This window comes from Globicephala melas, chromosome 15 (assembly GCF_963455315.2).
Source record: "Globicephala melas chromosome 15, mGloMel1.2, whole genome shotgun sequence".
Lineage (NCBI taxonomy): Eukaryota > Metazoa > Chordata > Mammalia > Artiodactyla > Delphinidae > Globicephala > Globicephala melas.
The window spans coordinates 71,017,034-71,037,375 of record NC_083328.1 but is presented as its reverse complement, the minus strand read 5'-3'; the positions used below and the strand labels follow the sequence as shown (position 1 = coordinate 71,037,375).

General features: G+C 49.7%; 1 protein-coding gene across 8 annotated transcripts in view; it reads left to right on the top strand.

The window, feature by feature from the left end:
- Window positions 1–20,342, top strand: part of ADA (adenosine deaminase) — a 108,438-nt gene that overhangs the window by 24,670 nt on the left and 63,426 nt on the right. For 4 of the 8 annotated variants that reach the window (XR_009558935.2, XR_009558931.2, XR_009558928.2 and 1 more), the window contains exon 1: window positions 16,183–16,515. The exons of 3 other annotated variants lie outside the window; for them this stretch is intronic. The gene's annotated coding sequence lies outside the window, so the exon portion shown is untranslated. Of the gene's footprint in view, window positions 1–5,668; window positions 5,811–16,182; window positions 16,516–20,342 lie in introns of those variants that run through there. One more of the 8 variants, XR_009558934.2, reaches the window with a different exon arrangement.

Below are 20,342 nucleotides of genomic sequence, written 5' to 3'. Positions count from 1 at the left end.
TCCAGACAGAGGGAACAGCATGTACAGATGCCTAGAGGTGGGGGAGAGCATGAGAGCAGTGCCTGTTCTGGGAGACAAAGATGCCTGGTGTGTCTGGAGCTGACAGTGAGGTGGGGCGCGGTGCTACACACGGGGAAGTAAGACACATGATATTCACACCACCAGCATTTGAGGGGCATCTACAATGCCCCAGCCACTGGGATGGGGGAGATATAAAGACATGACCTTTGACTGTAGAATTTGGCAAAGCTAATACTAGAGGTGGTGTCACGTGGTGGCTGGAGAAGGCTTTGGCCCCCATCATCTCCCGCAGTACGCCAAATCTCAAAGCGATGGAGCTGGACAGCAGAAAGGTCCATAATGGGCACTTGGCAAGGAAGAAGAGTGATTTGGTATTGGGTGCAATTCCAGGAGAAGGAGCTGATGCAGATGGAGGCTGAAGATGAAAATGTGTGATTTGATCATTTATGGCTAGAGGAAGTGACTGAGGGTGAGGGTTGTGCGTCCACAGACTTGGGGAGAAGGAGATACAGTGTTCTTTATTAATGCTTTTGCTTGAGTCAGAGGCATGCCTAGGATATTTTACACACACAGTGGATCATTTTGGAACACCCATCTCCTTCATACAACAAAGTATGATCAGTAATCATTGAGATGAAACACATATGTTTCATGTATGAACTAGAATTTGCACTTACCAGGCAAAAACGTTACCCTTTGCAGTTCACACCGTTTCACTTTTCTAAATTTTAGACACAAAGCAAAATTCCAAGGAGTCGCCTAGAATGACAGACTTGAACTACATATATCTTCATCTTCACCATCACTCTACAGTCATTGTTTCTTTGAATCTACTAGTGAGATGCAGAAATGTGTAATACCGCAGGGCTGGAGACAGGAACTGTACTTGGAGCAAGCACGAAAGGTTTCGAACTGTTAGGAGCTGATTCTCTTTGTGAACATGTGTTCCTGACTCCACCTGTGCTCGCGGTAACTGTATTCCTAGAAATTCTCCAGATTAACTTCCATGTAGAAGAGGTTTATTAAAGGATAAGAAATTAAAATGTGCTAATTTGAAGCTTACCTACATAGTATTAAAATTCAGCAGTCACCACAACAATTGTTTAGAATGTACACCAATAAAAGATTTTTTCAGGATGTAGCATTTTCCAACTGACATTATTTAGATTTGCCAGTGCATAGTGATAACAAAAAGCAGACTTTTTTTATCATCAATTTTATCCTTAAATTCTCTGTGGACAATGTACCCCTTTTATTGTCTGTCCCCAGGGAAAACCACTCCCCCATCCTATCCTTGCTAGGGTCACTGGTTTTAATAACAATGAAAGTGATTGTGTATTGAGCACCCAGTGGGAGCTAGCCCTGTGCTAAGTACATTTTATAAGAAGTGGTGTCTCTAATCTTCACAGTCCATACCTTTAAAAAAGAAAGAAAGAAAGAGAAAGAGAGACAGAGACAGAGAGAGAGAAAGAGGAAGGAAGGAAGGAAGGAAGGAAGAAAGAAAGAAAGAAAGAAAGAAAGAAAGAAAGAAAGAAAGAAAGAAAGAAAGAAAGAAAGAGAAAGGAAGGAAGGAAGGAAGAAAAGAAAGGAAGGAAGGAAGGAAGGAAGGAAGGAAGAAAGAAAGAAAGAAAGAAAGAAAGAAAGAAAGAAAGAAAGAAAGAAAGAAAGAAAGAAAGAAAGAAAGAAAGAAAGAAAGAAAGAAAGAAAGAAAGAAAGAAAAAGAAAGAAAGAAAGAAAGAAAAGAAAGAAAAGAAAGAAAAAGAAATGAAGTTCAGGGAGGTTAAATAACTGCTTAAGGTCACACAGCTAGAAAACAGAGGCAGATTTTCAGTGAAGGTTCATATGACTCCAAAACCTATGTTGTGGTTATTTATTTTTGCTACTGCTCAGAGAGGTCTCTGTGGCATATATTTTTTTTAATTGAGGGGTAACATAAACAGAAATGCTTACAGTGCAGTAGTCTTAAGTGTACATCTCAACAACTCTTCACATATGTACACACCCATGTAACCACCACCCAGGTCAAGATACATTTCCAGAAAGTTCCTCATGCCTCTTCCAAGACTATACTCTCTGCCTCCCAAGGTACTCACTATTCTGACCTCTGTTACCACTGATTAGTTTTCGTGGGAGGAAGTTCTGAACCACTTCTTCCTCTAAGACAAGAAGGAAGACCAGAGAAGCTAGGAGGCGAGGAGGAGGTGGAGAGAGGCACACTGCTCACAGCGATATCGTATCAGAGGACGAGTCCCTCCCCCACCAGTGAGGGGGTGAGGCCGGGTGTGCTTTCCAAGGGGAGGGAAGGAAAGACAGTGCTGCCCAGAGAGGCAACAAGACGCCAGTGGAAGTGTCGCCTCCTGCCGGGAGGGGCCCCTCGGATTCAGAGCATGTGTTTTTGCTTGGAACTTGTTCTCTCTAAATAACTGAAGATGGGTGAGTGTGGACAGCGGGCGGCCCTGGGACCTGGCCAGTTCAGGAAGCCCGCAGGTTGGCAGCAGGGCGTCAGGTGATGAGAGCGTGAGTGATGAACTGTCCGTACGTGTTCAAAGGATTGAAAGTCCACGGCAGGAGCCGCCACTGTGCTGACTGGTTACTGTGGTTCAGGCCCTCAAACTAACAAGTTTGGCACTAGAGGGATGAGATAGTCCAGGGAGCGCGTGAGTCTTTTGGCTGCTGCTATAGCGCGGCCCCCCGCCCCCCGTAAGACCCTAGAATGAGCACTGTGGCTCTTTGCACTACGGAAAGCAAATTTCAGGCTTGTAAGCCAAAACGTTCCCACTTCAAATCCTGGCTCCCTCAGTGACTTACAGCCCTGGGACTAGGATGCAGAAACAGAGGTGCTAAGGGAACAAAGTTTTAGGAGCTCTCACCGTCAGGTGCTGACCTTGCCCTTGTAGGACCTGGAGAGTGAGCGCCTCCTTAGGAGTGAGGCGTCCAGGGCACAAAATAAGATCATGGTAGGAACTCAATAAATATGGGTTGACTAGCTAAATGACAATGTCCTATCCCAGTGTATTAATTGGGGGACATTAAGCTATGCTGAGGTCACAAATAAACTCCCAAATCTCAGTGACTTAACCCAACAAAAGTTTATTTTTGGTTGCAAGTGGTCCAGTGAAGCTAGGCAGGTCTTCTCCATCTTTGAGCTGCATCCTCTCAAATCATCCTTCCCTACTCAAACGTGGGCCCTGATGGATCAGCATAATTCAGTTGCTTGCTTGTTTGTTTTTTTGTGGTACGCGGGGCTCTCACTGTTGTGGCCTCTCCCGTTGTGGAGCACAGGCTCCGGACGCGCAGACTCAGCGGCCATGGCTCACGGGCCCAGCCGCTCCGCGGCCTGTGGGATCCTCCCGGACCGGGGCACGAACCCGTGTCCCCTGCATCGGCAGACGGACTCTCAACCACTGCGCCACCAGGGAAGCCCCAGTTAGTTGCTTGTTTGAAGTGAAGAATTTCAGACCCCCCACCCAGAACCAGGATCTGCATTTTAATGAGACCCCCAGGTGATGTGTATGCACATAACCGGTTGTGAATCACCTTCTAGACCAGTGGTCTCCAAGGTCACCTTAGAGAAGAGGGGCGGCGAAGGCACACTGGCCCTTCACTGCCTCAAACTGGAAGTGATGATACTCATGTCTTCTCATATTTTATTGGCCAGAACTAGTCACATGACCCCCAAACTTGACTGCAAGGGAGGCTGGGAAACCGATCTTTCTCTGTGTGTCCATGAAGAGGAATCCAAGTGAGAGACATATGACATGTCATATGACATTGCTTCTCTGGCCTTCGGTTTCTCCATTTTTTGTTCGTTTGTCTGTTTCAAGGCAGCCTCCTTGCTCTTTCATACCTGGGCCAGGCCTAACATTTTAGGGTCTAGGAAATGCATCTGAAAAGTGAAACTTGGGAAACACATCTAGATCAGGGCACAGCATATGGGAGGCAGGAAAAAATGTCTGCAGTTGCAAGGATAAAGCCAGTTTCAGCCATTCACAGCTTGTCAGCTCCCTCCGTGCCTTCCTGCTTCATGTTCATTGCACATCTACAGACCAAGTCCTGTGCAAGAAGCTGTAGAGGCTGGGGGGAGGGATGTGAATAAATGCCCAACACCGGGACCTCACTGTTCTTACACTAGGTAGTGGGGACAGAGAAACCGAAACCAGACCCTGACCCAAACAGGGCTGGGAGTGAGCAGGGTCAGTGCTCCCGTGGCTGGACATACCCACGTGAGAGGGGAGCCCTGTACTCTGGGAAGATCAAGAATCAGTCACTTGAAAATCCCAGCTCTGACACTTGCTTCGTGGCTGTGTGTTAGTGCCCTCATCTCTCTGGGCCTCTGTTTCCCCTTTTTGGAAATTGAGATCTATGGCAGAGCCTGAGGGATGCCCATTTCAATATCCTTTCTCCCCTCCTTCCTTCATAATTGAACCCGGATTGTATTTGGGGTGGCAGTGCACTCAGCTTTGCGGCTAGGCATGGCCATGTGACCAGGTCCCAGCAATAAGATACAAGCAGAAGTGCTGGGTGCAAATTCTGGGAAGCCTCCTGAAAGGGAAGGGCATCCCTTTTGTCCCAACACCACCACTCCTCACTTCCTCGTGCTCTAATCAGTCATCAGATGTGATGGTGAAGCTTGACAGCCATCTTGGACCATGAGGGTATCTTGAAGATGGACCTTATGTGCAGAGAAAAGAAGAGGAGAAATAAGCAAGCCTGGGGCTTCCCCGGTGGCGCAGTGGTTGAGAGTCCGCCTGCCGATGCAGGGGACGCGGGTTCGTGCCCTGGTCCAGGAAGATCCCACGTGCCGCGGAGCGGCTGGGCCCGTGAGCCATGGCCGCTGAGCCTGCGCGTCCGGAGCCTGTGCTCCGCAACGGGAGAGGCCACAACAGTGAGAGGCCCGCGTACCGCAAAAAAAAAAAAAAAGAAAAGAAAGCCTGGATTCTGATGACATCAGAGCTGTGCCATACGCACCCTGGACTCCACCTATAGATTCCATTCACATGATTAAAACAATAGCATACATATTATATATAAGAATGCTATTAGAATATTAACATAATAATAATATTATATATGTTACTGTGTATGCGTATATTGGCTTGGCCAAAAAGTTCCTTCGGGATTTTCCGTAACATCTTCTGTAATTTTTGGCCAACTCAATAATATATGCATGTTTATGCCCCCTTGTTTAAGCCACCATTGTTCTGAGTATTGCTGGTATGAAAGTGTTATTTATTTTTGTTATCGATCACGCATCTAGCAAACTTGCCAAACTCTCTTATTTGTTCTGATACGTTGTCAGCTTATTTGGTTAGGTTTTCAAGGTAAAGGATCACACCCTCTACAATGAACAGTTTTGTCTCTTCTCTTCCACTCCGACGCCTCTGATTTTCTCTCCTTTTAGCTGTAGCCTGACCGTGGCACTTTGTTTTGAGCAGTAACAGTGATAACGCGCATTCGTGGCTCGTTCCTGATCTTTTCATGCACATGAAGTTTCTCCACTAGGAATCCTACTTTCTGGAGGTTTTTGGTATTAATATCTCTACCAAAGTAAGGAACTTCTCTTTTTTTTTTTTTTTTTTTTTGCGGTACGCGGGCCTCTCACTGTTGTGTCCTCTCCCGTTGCAGAGCACAGGCTCCGGACGCGCAGGCTCAGCGGCCATGGCTCACGGGCCCAGCCGCTCCGCGGCATGTGGGATCTTCCCGGACCGGAGCACGAACCCCTGTCCCCTGCATCGGCAGGCGGACTCTCAACCACTGCGCCACCAGGGAAGCCCAACAATAGTTTTAAAGTTAAGTCAATATTATTCTCCTTTTTCACTCTATATTTTTACTTTATTTATTTGCATCTTATCTCTTTTGTCATGATCAATCTTATCAGGACTCTGTCTCGTATTAATTTCATCCCAGAAGCAGCTTTGGGTCCTGTTGTTCTTCCATATTCTTCTTTTGTTCTCTAGTTCATTGATTCGCTCCTGGAAGGTGTTCTGTTATGTGCAGCTGAACCTTATTTTTGTCCTTGCAATACTGAGTCATTCCACATCTTCAGCGAGGTCACCTCCATCAGGAAGGTCCAGAGAGGGGGTCCAGCCAATGGCCATGACTCGCCCAAGTCTGGGTTCCTGCCCCAGAATGCGAGGCTCCATCTCTTCCAGACTGGCAGCCCTCACACCGCCCCTGCCTCTGGGCATGTTGGGAGGGGCTAATGGGAGAATCGCTGCTGCCGCCTGCTCCTCTGTCCTGTAAATAACCAGCCCCCAGTCGCCCCTCTATGGCCTCTTCTTCCACACATTCCTCAGTCTGGGCAGGAGTTCAGAGGTCTGCTCCTGGCCCTGAGATCCCAGGTGTCACGATGAGCTTCCCCTTCCGCATCCCCAGGACAGCTGCGAGGCTCGAACCGTTTAACACTTGGCTTCAGTCTGAGCTGGCGGGGTTCTGCGTGCAGGGACTGATGTGGTCCCCCCAAGGAGGGGTGGGACGTGTGCTCTCAGCACACGCACGTGACTGTCTCTGCATACACCGCTGTGAGCTGGGGTTCCTGGCAAGGAAGTGGTCCTCATTTGCTGGGTGAAGGGGTTGGGGCAGGAGCTATGCTGAGGATGCAGCTGGTGAGGCAAAGATAAGCCAGCTGGGGAGTCGGAGGAGGTCACGATGGGACATAGGCTTTCCAAATTGGCATGAGGGTTTATTTACAGACATCGAATGCCAGGGAAAAGGCACTGAACCTGGCACATGTTAGATGCTAGATATATATATTTGTTGCACAAATGAATACATGAATGAGTGAATTGGGGGACCCAAACTTTAATCGCAGTTCTGTTGCTGTACATTCTTGGGGAAGTTCCACTTTAATCCCAGCTCTGTCGCTATACATTCTTGGGGAAGTTCCTCAGCCTTTCTTGGCCTCAATTTCCTCATCTGTAAAATGGGAGAGGGATGAATTCCATATTTTATAGTGCCTCTTTCTCTAGGGATTTCTGTTTCTATGGCTGGGAACATTTCTGGAGCGGCAGCTCTGACCTGGATGGAAGTATGCAGGCTGGGCCCTCAGGAATGCAGAGTTCTGAAATGTCAGAAGCAGAGATGGGTCCTATAGATTCTCTGATGTCTGAATAATTACCAAAGTTCAGGAGATCCCATTGAGGTGGAACTAGTTGGTCAGGAGGGACCAGGCACCAGGGCAGAAGTGGCTTTGCTTTTGGCCAGACATCCCTTGGAGGAGGCAGATAACAGTTTAGGTTACTGTTTCCCCATCCAAGAGCTCCTTCATCATTCAGAATATCCAGTCTCCAGGAACTTACTTCTCACTGTCTGAGCCCCTACAGGTGCCATTATCTGTCTAATCCATCCATCCATCCATTTATCTATCAATCCATCTGCCCATCCACTAATTCATTTGTTTACCTGTCCATTCATCTGTCTATCCACATATCCATCCATTTGTCCATCCATCCATCCATCCATCTGTACATTCATACATCCATGCATTCATTCAACAAACACTGAATGTAGTGGGCCATGCCCTAATATGAAATAAATAATAAAAAGCAAGGTCTCTGCCCACAATGAATTCACAGACTAGAGGGGAAGATAGAGACAAGCAAAGAGATGCTGACAGCAGAGTAATTGGGGAGTACCAGGTACTGAGGGCAATGAGAAGAGGACCCAGCCTGGAAGGTGGGAGAGGAGGCTTTGGAAGTCTTACTGGAGGAGGTGACATCCGAGATGAATCTTGAAGCAAGAGTAGGAGTCTAGGCAAAAAGGCAACACAGGGGGACAGAGAGAACAGAGGCCTGAAAGCAACGTGAGAGCAGGGGTGTCTGGGGCACTGTGAGTAGCTGAGTCTGGATGAAGCCTGGAGGTCTGGTGGGAGGTGAGGGAGACGAGGCTGGAGAGGCCTGGCCTGTGTTCGTTGGGGAGGACACTTGTGACTGGGGTGGGAATAGGGGCCGAGAACTTGGGGTATCCAGGGACCATCTGGAGGTGTAGAAAAGCTCTGGGTCAGGCATCAGAATGCCAGCTTCCTTCCTCCCTCTCCCCTGAGTGACCTTAGGCAAGTTACCTCACCTCTCTGGGCCTCAGTTCCCCTGCTGTGACAACCCTGTGATAGGGTTGCCCTTTGTGGCCTCTTGGGACCCTTCCAGCTCTGAGGACGTCCTTGAGTTACATGTGGTCAGCAAAACCAATAACCACATGAACCTCTGGCCTGGCCTGAGGAGCAAGTTAATTGTTCCCAGTCCCTTGCATGTCGAGGGGGGAGCGCCTTGGTTAGGGGGGCCCTGGTTAGGGGTGGCCCCTGTGGGGCTCCCAGTCCTGGGATGACAGCATGTGCTGAGCAGGGAGTGAGTCACCAACCAATCATCAGCTTGGGCCCTAGGGTTCCCAGGTGCGGGAAGGGGGCCCCATCCCCTGCCCCTCGCTGCCCAGAGCCCCCTTCGCAAGCCAGCAGACCCTTGTTCAGAAGAAAATCCCATATGAAAGTCTAATAATTAAAACAGGCCCAAAGAAAGTTGTTTGCGATAAATCAGAGGGTGGGAGCCTTTGTCTGGGGCTCTGGACCCTCCCCCACTCCTCGGCAGCCCCTGAGGCCCTAACCAAGGAGCCCCTTTGAGTTCAAGGGTCCAGACATCCTCAGGAGGGGAGATTGGGAGCCAGAGGGGGAAGGGGCTGACGCTGGGGTCACCCATCATGTTGCCTTGATTCTCTCCTCCCTGGGCTCTGTCTGCCCTTCCCCAGCCCTGGAGGATGGGGGATACAACAAGCACCTCAGCTCAAACATCACAGCCTCTCAGTGGCACCATAGGGAACGTGGACTAAAGGTGTGCTCTGCCCCAGACAAGACCCCAGCAGGTCTTGCCTTCGTCTCTGGGCCTGTGTCTCCCCAGCTCCACAGTGGGAAGGCCAGTGAGAGATTAGAGATAACCAGCATTGATGGAAGGCTTAGTGTGTACCAGGCAAGAGCTTAATCCTCACAGCAACCCTCTAAAGGATCCATCATTATTATCCTCATTTCACAAGTGGGGAAACTGAGGCACCAAGCAGTTAAATAACTCGCCCACGTTCACGTAACAGGTAGGAGGCAGAGCTGGGATCTGAACCCAGGTAGCTGGCCCCTGAGTCCTTGCTCTTATCCACTGTGCTATACTGCCTCTTGAAAGATAGCTTGGAAGCACCTTCCAGTCCCTACTGTTCGGGATTCAGGCAGTGAGCTAGAAGTGGTTCAGAGGGAAGGGAGAAACTCAGTCACATCCTGGCTCTGTCGCTTGCTGTGTGACTTTGGGTGAGTCACTTCACCTCTCTGGGCCTCTGTTTCCAAGCAGGGATGCTGTGAGAGTTGAAGGGCTGGGGTAGCATTGCTTTCAGGGATGGCACACTCACTGGGACTGATGGTCCTTCAGTCTTCACCCACGGCCCCTTCCTTGTAGCCACTGTCTCGGTGGGGAGAGGCAGTGGCCATGGTTGAGACTTTCCCTTCCATCTCCAAGCTGCCTGGCTAGGTCTCCAGGAGAAGTTGTTTCCCTAACCTCCCAACCCCTCAGAAAGGACCAACAGGGTTGGTTCCAGCTACACCCTCCCTCTTGGCTCAGAGCCCAAGACCTGTCCCCTTAGAGGCTAATTCTTCCTCCGACACGCAGGTGGGCATAAGAGCTTCCCAGGCTGTGGTGAGGGTCGTCTAACCAGCTTCCAAGAACCTAAGTGGGTGCAAGTGGGACAGAGAGGCCCTGATACTCCATCCCATCAGTGCCACCAGCCCCCGAACAAAACACTTCATTACTGGACGCCCAGCCAGGCAGAGGGGGTGGAAGTGGCCGTGTGGCAGGAAACTGCGCAGGGCCAGCCAGGCCTCAGCCCTCGAAGCCAGCAGCCCGTGGACTGACCACGCAGGGTTGGCTCACTGGGGTGTTTACGGAAACGCTGGCCCTGAGGCCGGCCTAGCTGCTGGCCTGGGATCCCCTGAGTCACCCCCAGGCCTCAGAGTGCCAGCAGGGGATATCAGAGGCTGCAGCTGAGGCCTTGTTTTCCTCCACAGCCCACCTGGGGAGTAGAAAGTTGAGGAGCCCTGCAGTCAGTAAGTGGTGGAGATGGGCAAGGTCTTCAGATCACGCCCTTTCTGGACCCTGCTGGAAAGCGGCATCAACTCGGGAGTGGTGTGGACCAAGTGGCTCTGGAGCCGGGCTACCTGGGTTCAAATCCTGGCTGCATCCCTCTCCAGCTGTATAACTCAGGGGAGTTTGCTTAACTTTTCTGAGCCTCAGTGTGCCTGTCTGTAAAATGGGGATGTGATAATAGTACATACTTTCCCGGGATAATGACATGATTTCATATTTGTAAAGTGCTTAGAGCAGTGCTATCACACACTCAGTGCCATAAGTGTTTGCTACAGAAATCGTTTCAGTTTAAATATTATTTGTTGAGCCTCCGGGCCGTGATTGAGGAGCTAAAGTTACGGAGGTACATCAGATTTAGATCCTGCCCAGGGTGCTTCAAGGTCAAGGTGAGGGATGGAGGTTGGAGGATTAGGAGGTTGGGAGGGGGGTGATTTCCCTAATTACAGGCACGATGGTAACTAATGGGTGAATATCTGCCTCTCCAACCTCTGTTTTTAAGAACTGGGGCCACATGAGTCCGTTCACGGCTCTATCCCAGTGACCAACACGGAGACTGGCACCGGGTGGGTACTTAAACCTGATGTGGAATGCGTGGGTGAACACCTGATGCTTTTTGAGCCCTGACCGTGGTACTGGCACTGACCCCAGAGCATTACGTGCACGGCCCCCTTCCTGTCCCTCAGTGCCCCAGTGGAGAAAGTGGGATCATTCTTTCTGTGTTCAGAGAAGAAAACTGAAGCCCAGCTGGTAGGTGGCAGTGCTGGGACTGAACTCACGTCTAAGTTCAGAACCTGCCTTTTAATCTTTTATAAATTAATTTATTTTATTTTATTTATTTTTGGCTGCATTGGGTCTTCGTTGCAGTGAGCGGGGGCTACTCTTCGTTGCGGTGCTCAAGCCTATCACTGTGGTGGCTTCTCTTGCTGCGGAGCACAGGCTCTCGGGGCGCAGGCTTCAGTAGTGGCACGTGGGCTCAGTAGTTGTGGTTTGCGAGCTCTAGAGCGCAGGCTCAGTAGTTGTGGTGCACAGGCTTAGTTGCTCCGCAGCATGTGGGATCTTCTGGGACCAGGGCTCGAACCCTTGTCCCCTGCATTGGCAGGCGGATTCTTAACCACTATACCACCAGGGAAGCCCAAAACCTTCCTTTTAAAACACTAAGCTACCTCTTGCCTTCCCCAGATGCCAGCATGGCATCAAATTGCACAGTCCCCCTCAGGCCTGGGAGTTCAGAGTTGTGCCATTTACACACCTCATTGCTGCCCGAGAAGATCCAGAAGGATCTTGGGGGAAGGAGGACATTCTAGCAGAGGGACCCACCTGTGGAAAGGCAAAAAGGCAGGACCAGCCCTCTGCACTAGTCTCCGCAAATAGCCTTGAATGCCAGGAAAATATTTAGATGATCCTGTGGCGAGGGAGTTCCCAAAAAGTCCTGAGCAAAGCTTGTACAAGGCCAGATGCACAAACACTCTGGTGGCCAGGACGGAAGATGAATTACCCAGGAAGGGGCTCAGAGGCAGGGAGAAAAGGAATTTGTACAAATGAAACTCAGCATCATTCCTGAGCTGTCTCCCCCACGTTGAAACTTACCTGCCCTGCATTCCACCTCATCCAGAGCAGTGTGTGCGTGCCGTGGGGGCCCAGGGCCTGGGCATAGAGCAACCAGGCTTAGGGTCCTTGGAGCCCAGAAGCATGCCTTCCTCCCCACCCATCAAGCCCCGGCAATGACTTCCTTTTGGGTTAATCCCATTTTGGCCACAATGGCTGCTAGCAGAGGGAGGAGGCACAGAAGATAAAGGTGATTGGGGTCAAGTGCCCGCAAGACCCTTAGCAGCCAAGCCTCAGCCCCCAGCCCACCTAGGATGCAGACAAATAAGTGTTCAGATCTTGGGCCCACCGTATACTTGGACCTACCTGACTTGGTGCCCTGAGGTCTTCCTCATTCATAACATACAGGCAATAACACATGAGAGGGCTGTTGTGAGGATCGACCAAGATCTCAACGTGAGGCGAGTAGCACAGCGCTGGTCCAGAGTGAACGCTGGATAAATATGAGATCAACGTCATGATCATCACAGCCTGGAGGCAGAAGCCACTCTCTGGCCTGGGAAGAACTCAGAAACCGCCTGTTGTGGCTTGATAATGCCCAGAGGGCATCTGGGCCGTCCCTCTGTCCCAGGTACCAGGGACCTGACTTAGCTCAGGGGGGTCGGTCTCCCCCAGTGGCCTTTGGGGCCCCTGCCTGGAGCCCTCTATTTGCTCCATCCCGTGAGTCATGGGATTAGATCATCTTGGTGTGTGTGTAATTTAACGAGGCTCTCACCCTCAGGCTACTGCAAGTGCAGGGTCAGCACCTGAGAGCCAGCACCTCCTTAAATGCTGTGCCCTGGGCACCTACGTGGCTTGCCTCACCCTAGCCCTGGATCTGTGTGAGGTTGGGATAGTAGTTATCCCCATTTGATAGATGTGAAAACTGAGGTTTCCCTAGATTGGGCACCTGTCCAATGTCACACAACTAGGGAGGAAGAGGCAGACCCCGGTCTCTTTGCTTTTGAAGTCCAGGGCTCCATTTACCCTGAGGAGCTGCCTCCCAGCCTAGGATGGAGGGACTCAGTCCATCTCCCCAGAAGGCCCAGCAACCTGAAGAGAAGCCTAGAACTGGCCTCCTCTGGCTGGCCAGGGCCGCTGGGAATGCTGGCCTGCAGGGCGGAGGCTTGCATATTTCTCTACACATTCCTAGGGGTTAAGTCTGGGGACCCAGGCTCCCGGCATCAGCCATCACGTTCCCCAGAAGGAATCTCTATTCATAACAAACCCCAAAGGTCATTTGTCTGGGAAGGAGCCTTCTATCTCCTCCCCAGGGAGGGAGAGAGGGCCCCAGCCTTTATGGAGACCACCTGGGTTCCCAGTGGGGATGCCCTGCTTCTGGCTGGCCTGTGAACCCCTCTGGGTCTCATCTGTGGATGGTGTCTGGATGGGACAGGTGGACAGAGAGGATGAATGAACATCCCATTTGAAGCAGCCCCTAGAGAGATAAGAATGTGTGGACTCTGGACTCAGCCTGTCTAAGCTCAAATTTCCTTTCACCACCTCCTAGCTGTGTGGCCTTAGGCAAGTTACGTTGCCTCTCTGTGCCTCAGTTTCCTCTGCTGTAAAACAGGGATAATAATAATACCCACTGCATAGGGTTGCTATGAGGATTAGATGAGATTCATTCATTCAACAACTATTTATTGGAGATCTACCAGCTTCCGGGCAGTGAGTAATATGGCAACAAGTAAAAGAGACAAAACTCCCTATCTTCAAGTTTTTAAAGAGGAAGTAGCATGACGAATATTATTTTCTTTAGAAAATGCTGGCACCAAAAAAAATAAAGCAAATATGATAAAATGTTAACAGTTGTTAAATCTAGGTGATGGGCAAATAGCAAATGGGTGTTCATCATCTGTTTTCTATGCTTTTCTGAATGTTTGAAGTTTTTTTTTATAAATACAAGGAAAGAAAGGAAAAAAGAAAAAGAAGTAAGATAGAATGAAAGGTAGAAAGAAACAAGAGAGGGAGGAGGGAGGGAGAAATCGTTGCCGTTTTGAAACTTACAATCAAGTAGGGGAAATAGACAATAAATAAATAAGTATAATAGGCTGCATCAGTTAGTACTTTGGAGAAAAAGAAGAAAGAGGGATCAGGCATTCGCAGGGGCCGGGGGTTCCATTTTAAACCACGTGGTCAGGGAAGGCCTCCCTGGGAAGGTGACATCTGAGAGTAGAGCTCAGTTCTCCTGGTTTTCAGCCCTGGGTCCTCCCAGTGTCCACGTCCAGCTTCTACCCAGTGAAAGAATCACGGTAAAAGCCCAGAATCCAGGACTCTTGGGATGGTGAAATTTGAGAATGATGTGTCTCAATTCAAAATTCCGATGAGCAGGAAAGTTAATCTAAATTTTTATGACCATACCCTGCTTCCTATGTGGACAGAAAATTAATCTTAATCAGTTTGGTTTACTCCGCCCACTCCATCATTTGCGTGCACACACACACACTTCCCCTGTGACTGCATCTCACTGAGGGGTTGTTTCAGGCCCTTTTGGCTTCAACACACCACATGACCATTTCACCGTTCAAGCCCTTCCCCACTCTCCACTTTTGGACTCTTCAAAGCTCTCTGGGGTCACGCTGACCCACGAGATTCAACACATGCTCACTCACAGCTTTTTTTCTGGCTCTCTTCTTGATTTCTTCTTTGAAAAAAAGGAGAGAGGGGAGGCAAGGGCTATGCATCAGTCAGGGTCAGCCAGGTTAGGGTGCAGTAACAACCACCTCCAATCTTGCTCCTTAGCCACTCAGGCTGCATGTCTGCTGCAGCCCCATTCTGTGCCTCCTCACTCCAAAATCCAGGCTGATGGAATAGCCACCACCCCCAAATATTGTAGAGCAGAGGGACAGAAAGGCATCAGATCCCACCTTTCTCTGATTCATGAGGTTTCAGTGTGCCTCAGGTCCCTTCAGGAATGGTCTTTTTGGGGAGAAAGGGGTACTTCTGAAACCTAAAAACTTGTTCTCTGCTTTTCCTGAAATGTCCATTCCTCGAGTCAGTGGACACTCCACGGTCTACCTGCCTGAGCAGGGACTAGAAAACACAAAAGGGAAAAACGCATGCGGTCTTAAATTCCTAGATTTTGAGTATCGTGCAGTCTTAGATTGCAATCTAAGAAAATGGGATCTGAGAATCTTACAATCACAGACTTTCAAAATTGAAAGGTCTTTGAATCCAATATCACTTTTCATGCGGGAGTTGCCTCTGTCACCCTCACAGGTAGCTGCCAGCCTTTGCTTGTACCCTCTCAGGGCCAGGGAGCTCATCACATTCCAAGCCAGCCTACTCCATTATGCATCAGCTCAAAACATTCAAACGTTGTGCTTTATAAAGTGAGCCAGACTTTCTCTCGAGACCTTCCAGTCCAAGTCCCTGTTATTTTACTGGGAGAGTAAGGGTGAGGCCATCACCAGCACAGCCTTGGAGACAGGCTGAACTAGCAGCTAGCCTGAAGTCACTGAATACTTCATGAAACCCTGAACAGCCCTGAGAGCCGAATCAGTGATTCCTCCGATGCCTGAAACACTACCATAATGGGCTGTGGCTCTCTATTAAGGAGGTTTATAAATAGTAGAAAGAATAAAGGCTTGGTCTCAGACCTAGGTTCAAATGCTGACATTTTGATGCTACCTGTAGGCAAGTCTCATCACCTCTCTGAGCCATGATTTTCCCATCTATCCCGTGGGGATAACAACAACAGCAACAATAATAGTACCTCCTACGCAGGACTGCTTTGTGAATCCAATGGGATAGTGTATCTGAACACCTGGCACAATGTCTGGTACACAGTAGGTACTCAACTTGACCTGGGTTCAAATCCAGGCCTCTTATTATTTGTATGTCCTGGGGCTTCACTTCCTTGAACCTCAGATTCCCCAGCTGTCAGGTGGAGTTACTATTATTCACACCCCACAGGGTCTGATCAGGAATTTTTAAGTTCATATTTACTGATAATGTGCTAAGCTCTTTATCTGGGTTGCACATTTAATCCTCTACTTATTAGGTAGAATATTTGTAAGTTCCCAATGTTAGTCATGGAGAAACTGTGGCCCAGGGAGGTTGAGTGACTTGCCCAAGGTCATGGTGCTGGTGCCAGTCACTTAGGAGGTTTCAGGCTGCAAGTAACAGAACACCTTGATATTCCTGACTTAAGATGGACTTCTGTGCTCAAGACCCCTGGAGGTTGGGTGGTTCCCGACTGGTTAATGCAGAGGCTCAATGATGTCAGCCAGGACCCATATTATAGCTCCAGCATCCTCAGTGCGGTGGCTTCAGCCCTCAGCCTTGGCCCTGCATGGTCTCAACCTGGCTGCCAAGGTTTCAGACATCATATCCTCACACAGCTACTTATGGGGGAAGAATAGGGGACCTTCTCCCCACAGCTTTTTATAATTAAAGCAATCCCTTCTCAGAACCCCCCCAGCAGATTTTATTTCTCCTTGGCCAAAACTGGGTTACATTCTTGTGGAAGTCTGGTAGTACTCACCAATCACCATATTCTTTCTGGGCACACAGTTGGACCACATTTCGCAACCCCCTGTGTGGTTAGAGGTGGTCATGTGACTGAGTTCTAGCCAATGGGATGTGAGTAAAAATAACTGCACCATTTTCAGGTCTGGCCTATAAACACCTCCTACCCACAATCTTTGCTTTCCTTCCTCATCTGTCTGCTTTGAAAAGGACTCTGAGGACAAAGAAAGCAGAGTCACAAGACAGGAAGAGTCTCAGTCCTTAAATGGCTCCCCAGAGCAGAGCCCTCCTGCCAAGACTTCTTGTGCAGTGATGTGAGAAAAAAACAAAGGTCAGTGATGTAAAGCCACTGAAAGCTTGGGTTATTTGTTACAACAGCTAGCATGACTTAACCAGACAATACACATACCCATTCCTAAAACCTGGGGGGACTGCGGAATCTTGAAGGCTTAGCCCCTGGGGCTGGGAAAGAGATTTCTTCTAGAGCACACTGCCCACTTCGCAGCATGCGGGATCCTCCCGGACTGGGGCAGGAACTCGTGTCTCCTGCATCGGCAGGCGGACTCCCAACCACTGCGCCGCCAGGGAAGCCCACACACTGCCCACTTCTGAACAAAGGCAAGGCTCTAGAGAGAAAGATGGAAGCAGGAAGGGGAGTGAGCAATGGGTTCTAGACTTGAGCTGGATCTAAGGTCGAAGGAAGATGGGGCTTGGGGGAGAGCCGCCTTCCTCATGCACTGCTGCTAAGAGGATTGCATACAAGGAAGGGAGGGCTTCTGCAAATAACCAGAGCTGGCCTGTCAGACCTGCTCTCGGTGGGGTCACCAGCTCCTCTGGCCACCCCAGGGCCCTTGCTGGCTTAGCTCTCTGGACCACACCCCATGGATCATCCTGTAGGTGGCAGGCAGAGACTGGGGCAACTGTAGATTCATGACATATGGTGGCTCCGGGAGTTTCTTGGAACCCCTTGCTCGGGGACTCTTAGCATACGGAGTCTCAGGCACGAAAGGGCCTGGTGGGCTGGGCCTGGCGGGCTGGGTGGAGTTGTTCAGGCTGCTTCTCCCTCCTCTCCCTGGGGAGGGGAATTTGCATGGTCATAAGAGACCAGACTTGGGCACCTCAATTCCACAACTTCCTAGGCTGGTCCCCTGGACAAGTGAGCCCACCTCTCTGAACCTCAGTGTTTGCATCTGCAGAATGGGGGAATAAAATTAACTCCTTCCACATGGGTGAAGAGGAAATGAAATCACCGATATAAAGTATTAAGCCAAAGACCTTGAACCCAGTCAGGGCTTCTTAAGTGCCGGCTGCCCTCATCATCGCTGGAGGGAGGTGTCCACCTGCAGATTCTGTCACTGCCCCCTCCCCCCCATCCTGCATCTCCAAGGCTAGGGGTGACAGGGGCCACAGCACTCCCAGAAGAGCTTTCTGTTCCCCGGAGCAGATGTACTGGATGGAAGCAGCCCTGGCAGGGTTGATCCTAGCCCTGACTCGTCCTCTTGCCAGGATGTCACCAATCTCAGTCTGCCAAGCTTCAGTTTCTTCACCAGGACAACAATCACAGTCCGCTCCCCTGCCTCCGTCACACAGATTGTAACAGAACTCAGCTGAGGCAGTCGATCGTTGGGCTTCAGTAGACAGACGCCGCAGGCGCCCAGCCCTGTGTTCGAATCCCAGCTCTGACCTCCTCTCATTTTGTGACCTTGAAAATGTCACTGATCTAAGGCTTGGGGGCATTCGAATGGGTTAGCGCTGGCTCCTACCTCAGAAGAGGGATAAAATGGGACCAAGGATATAAAGTGTGCAGCTCTATGCCAGGGACTTGGAAGGGCTCAGTTAAAAATAGCAATTATTATTATCGCCACTGGTCTCAAGATTTTGGAAAGTACAGAGAGGGCTATACATTGAAAGGTTCTTAGCTCAGTCTCTATGAGATACATAAGAGGAAAGTTCTACCCTCACCTTGAGGCCCTCTGAGTCCCCCGATGCCCCCTGCCTCAGATGGCTCTTCCAGAGCTCACTTCTGCTACTTGGAGCCATGAGGGGGGCAGCATGGTGAGGGGCTGGGAGTCTGGAATTCTGAGTTCCAGTACAGCTTCCACTGCTCTCTGGCTGTGTGACCCTAGGCAAAGGCATGCAGGCTCTACCCTAAGGACCCATCGGCCTATAACATTCACTGACTCCTTCCTCACAACAGCCAGTGGCCAAGGAGGGAGGGTGTGGCTCCCTCTCGGGTTCAGGGTCAGGGTCACTGCTCTGTGTGGAATCTGGGCTCTGCCGTCCAGAACTGCCTCTCCTGATGCCTGGAATTCCACCATTCATGACTCATGCCTTTGGGAAATCAGTGACCTCAACCCACTGTGTAATAACAATAACAGTCCCTCACGGCTTTTCTTTGCTGATACTCCTGGGTCGCTGCTGTGATGTAGGCAGTGAAAGTGAGGCTCGGGGGCAGAAAGCGAGGTGCCCAAAGCTACACAGCAAGTTAGTGGTCGAGTCTGGCCTCCTGTCTCCTGGCTTCTTCGTCAGTGCTGTTTCCCTTTCAACAACTCTCTTTAAAAATGCTGCCCCTGACATTTGTGCAGCCATGTTCACAGCAGAACCATTCACGACAGCCAAAAGGTGTGAGCAAACTTAAGCATCTATCGACAGATGAGTGGGTCAGCGGAATGTGGTTTATACACGCGATAGAATATCATTCAGCCTTTAAAAAGAACATCCTAACACAGGCTACAGCGAGGAAAAGATTATAGGACACTATGTTGAGCAAAATAAGCCAGTCACAGAAGGACCAATATTGTATGATTCCACTCATGAGGTCCCTAGAGCAGTCAGATTCATAGAGACAGAAGGTAGAAGGGTGGTTGCCAGGGGCCAGGGGAAGGGGAATGGGGAGTTAGTGTTTAATGGGTACAGAGTTTCAATGTCACAAGATGAAAGTTATAGAGATGGATGGTGGTGACGGTAGCACAACAATGTGAATGTACTTAATGCCACTAAACCGTACACTTAAAAATGGTCAAGATGGCAAATTTATGTTATACATATTGTGCTGAAATTTTAAAATAAAAAAAAAATTGCTGCTTCTAAGAGGAAGATGGTAAGTCCTAACATTTTGAAGGACATGTCATTTAGTTTACCATGATTTGTATCAGTCAGATAGTCTAGGTCATGCTGTTGTAACAAAGAACCCTCAAATCTGACTACTGAGTCAAGCACTTAACCACTGCTCCATACTGCCTCTCACACAAAACCCTGTAGCCCCTGGAACCTTCTTCCTTGCTGTCGTAAACCTCTACCTCGTCTGTCTGTACTGCAGGCCCAGGATAAGGCAATGGAATCAGTCAGATTCACCCCTGACTGGCTGTGTGGCTATGGGCAAGCCAGCTAACCTCTCTGAGCCTCAATTTACTTATCTTGGAAATGGGGCAATAACAGAACCTCAAAGGGAGAATTCAAGGAGCATGGAAAGCATTTACCATGGCTTCAGGCATGCTGTCAGCCTGTGGGGATATTTAAGCCTCAGGCAGAGTTTGACCCTCAAGTTCAACAATCCCATGAGAAACACCTTCTTCCTGCCAGCCTTGAGTCAGGGACAGGGAATGGGTGGGATGGGAGCCAGAGGCTGTAGAGACAGTTGTCTCGAGCCTGAAATACTTTTCTCCCCAATAATCTGTTTTCAATCTCTCATTTCTTTTTTTTTTTTTTTCTCCTTTTTTAAACTCATCCTGCCAAAAAACAAGCATGCAAGTGTGCGTCAGCTCCCAGCCCAGTCAACATCCCACCCTTTGGGAATTTCTGCTTTAAATGCAGGGGTGCGGGACCCTTCATTAAACCACATGCATTTCAACCTCCACACCTTTGCACGGGATGGTTCTCCTCCCTGTCACTTGGTACCCTATGCCCTGGATCTGTTCCCAGCCTGTTCATCATCTCTCAAGGCTCGGCCACAGGGCCCTCTCCTGCAGCAGCCCCTCTGTTCTCTGTCTCTCCCGTGTTCACAAGACTCCTACAGTTTCCCCAGGTCTGGACGCATTTTGAATTCTTGTCTCCTTATTTACCCTCTTTGAGGGCAGGGACAGTGTTATCCACTTCTCTGCCAAGTCTGAGGCTTTCATGAATCAGAGAGCCTTCATGACAACCATATCAGTGGGAGAT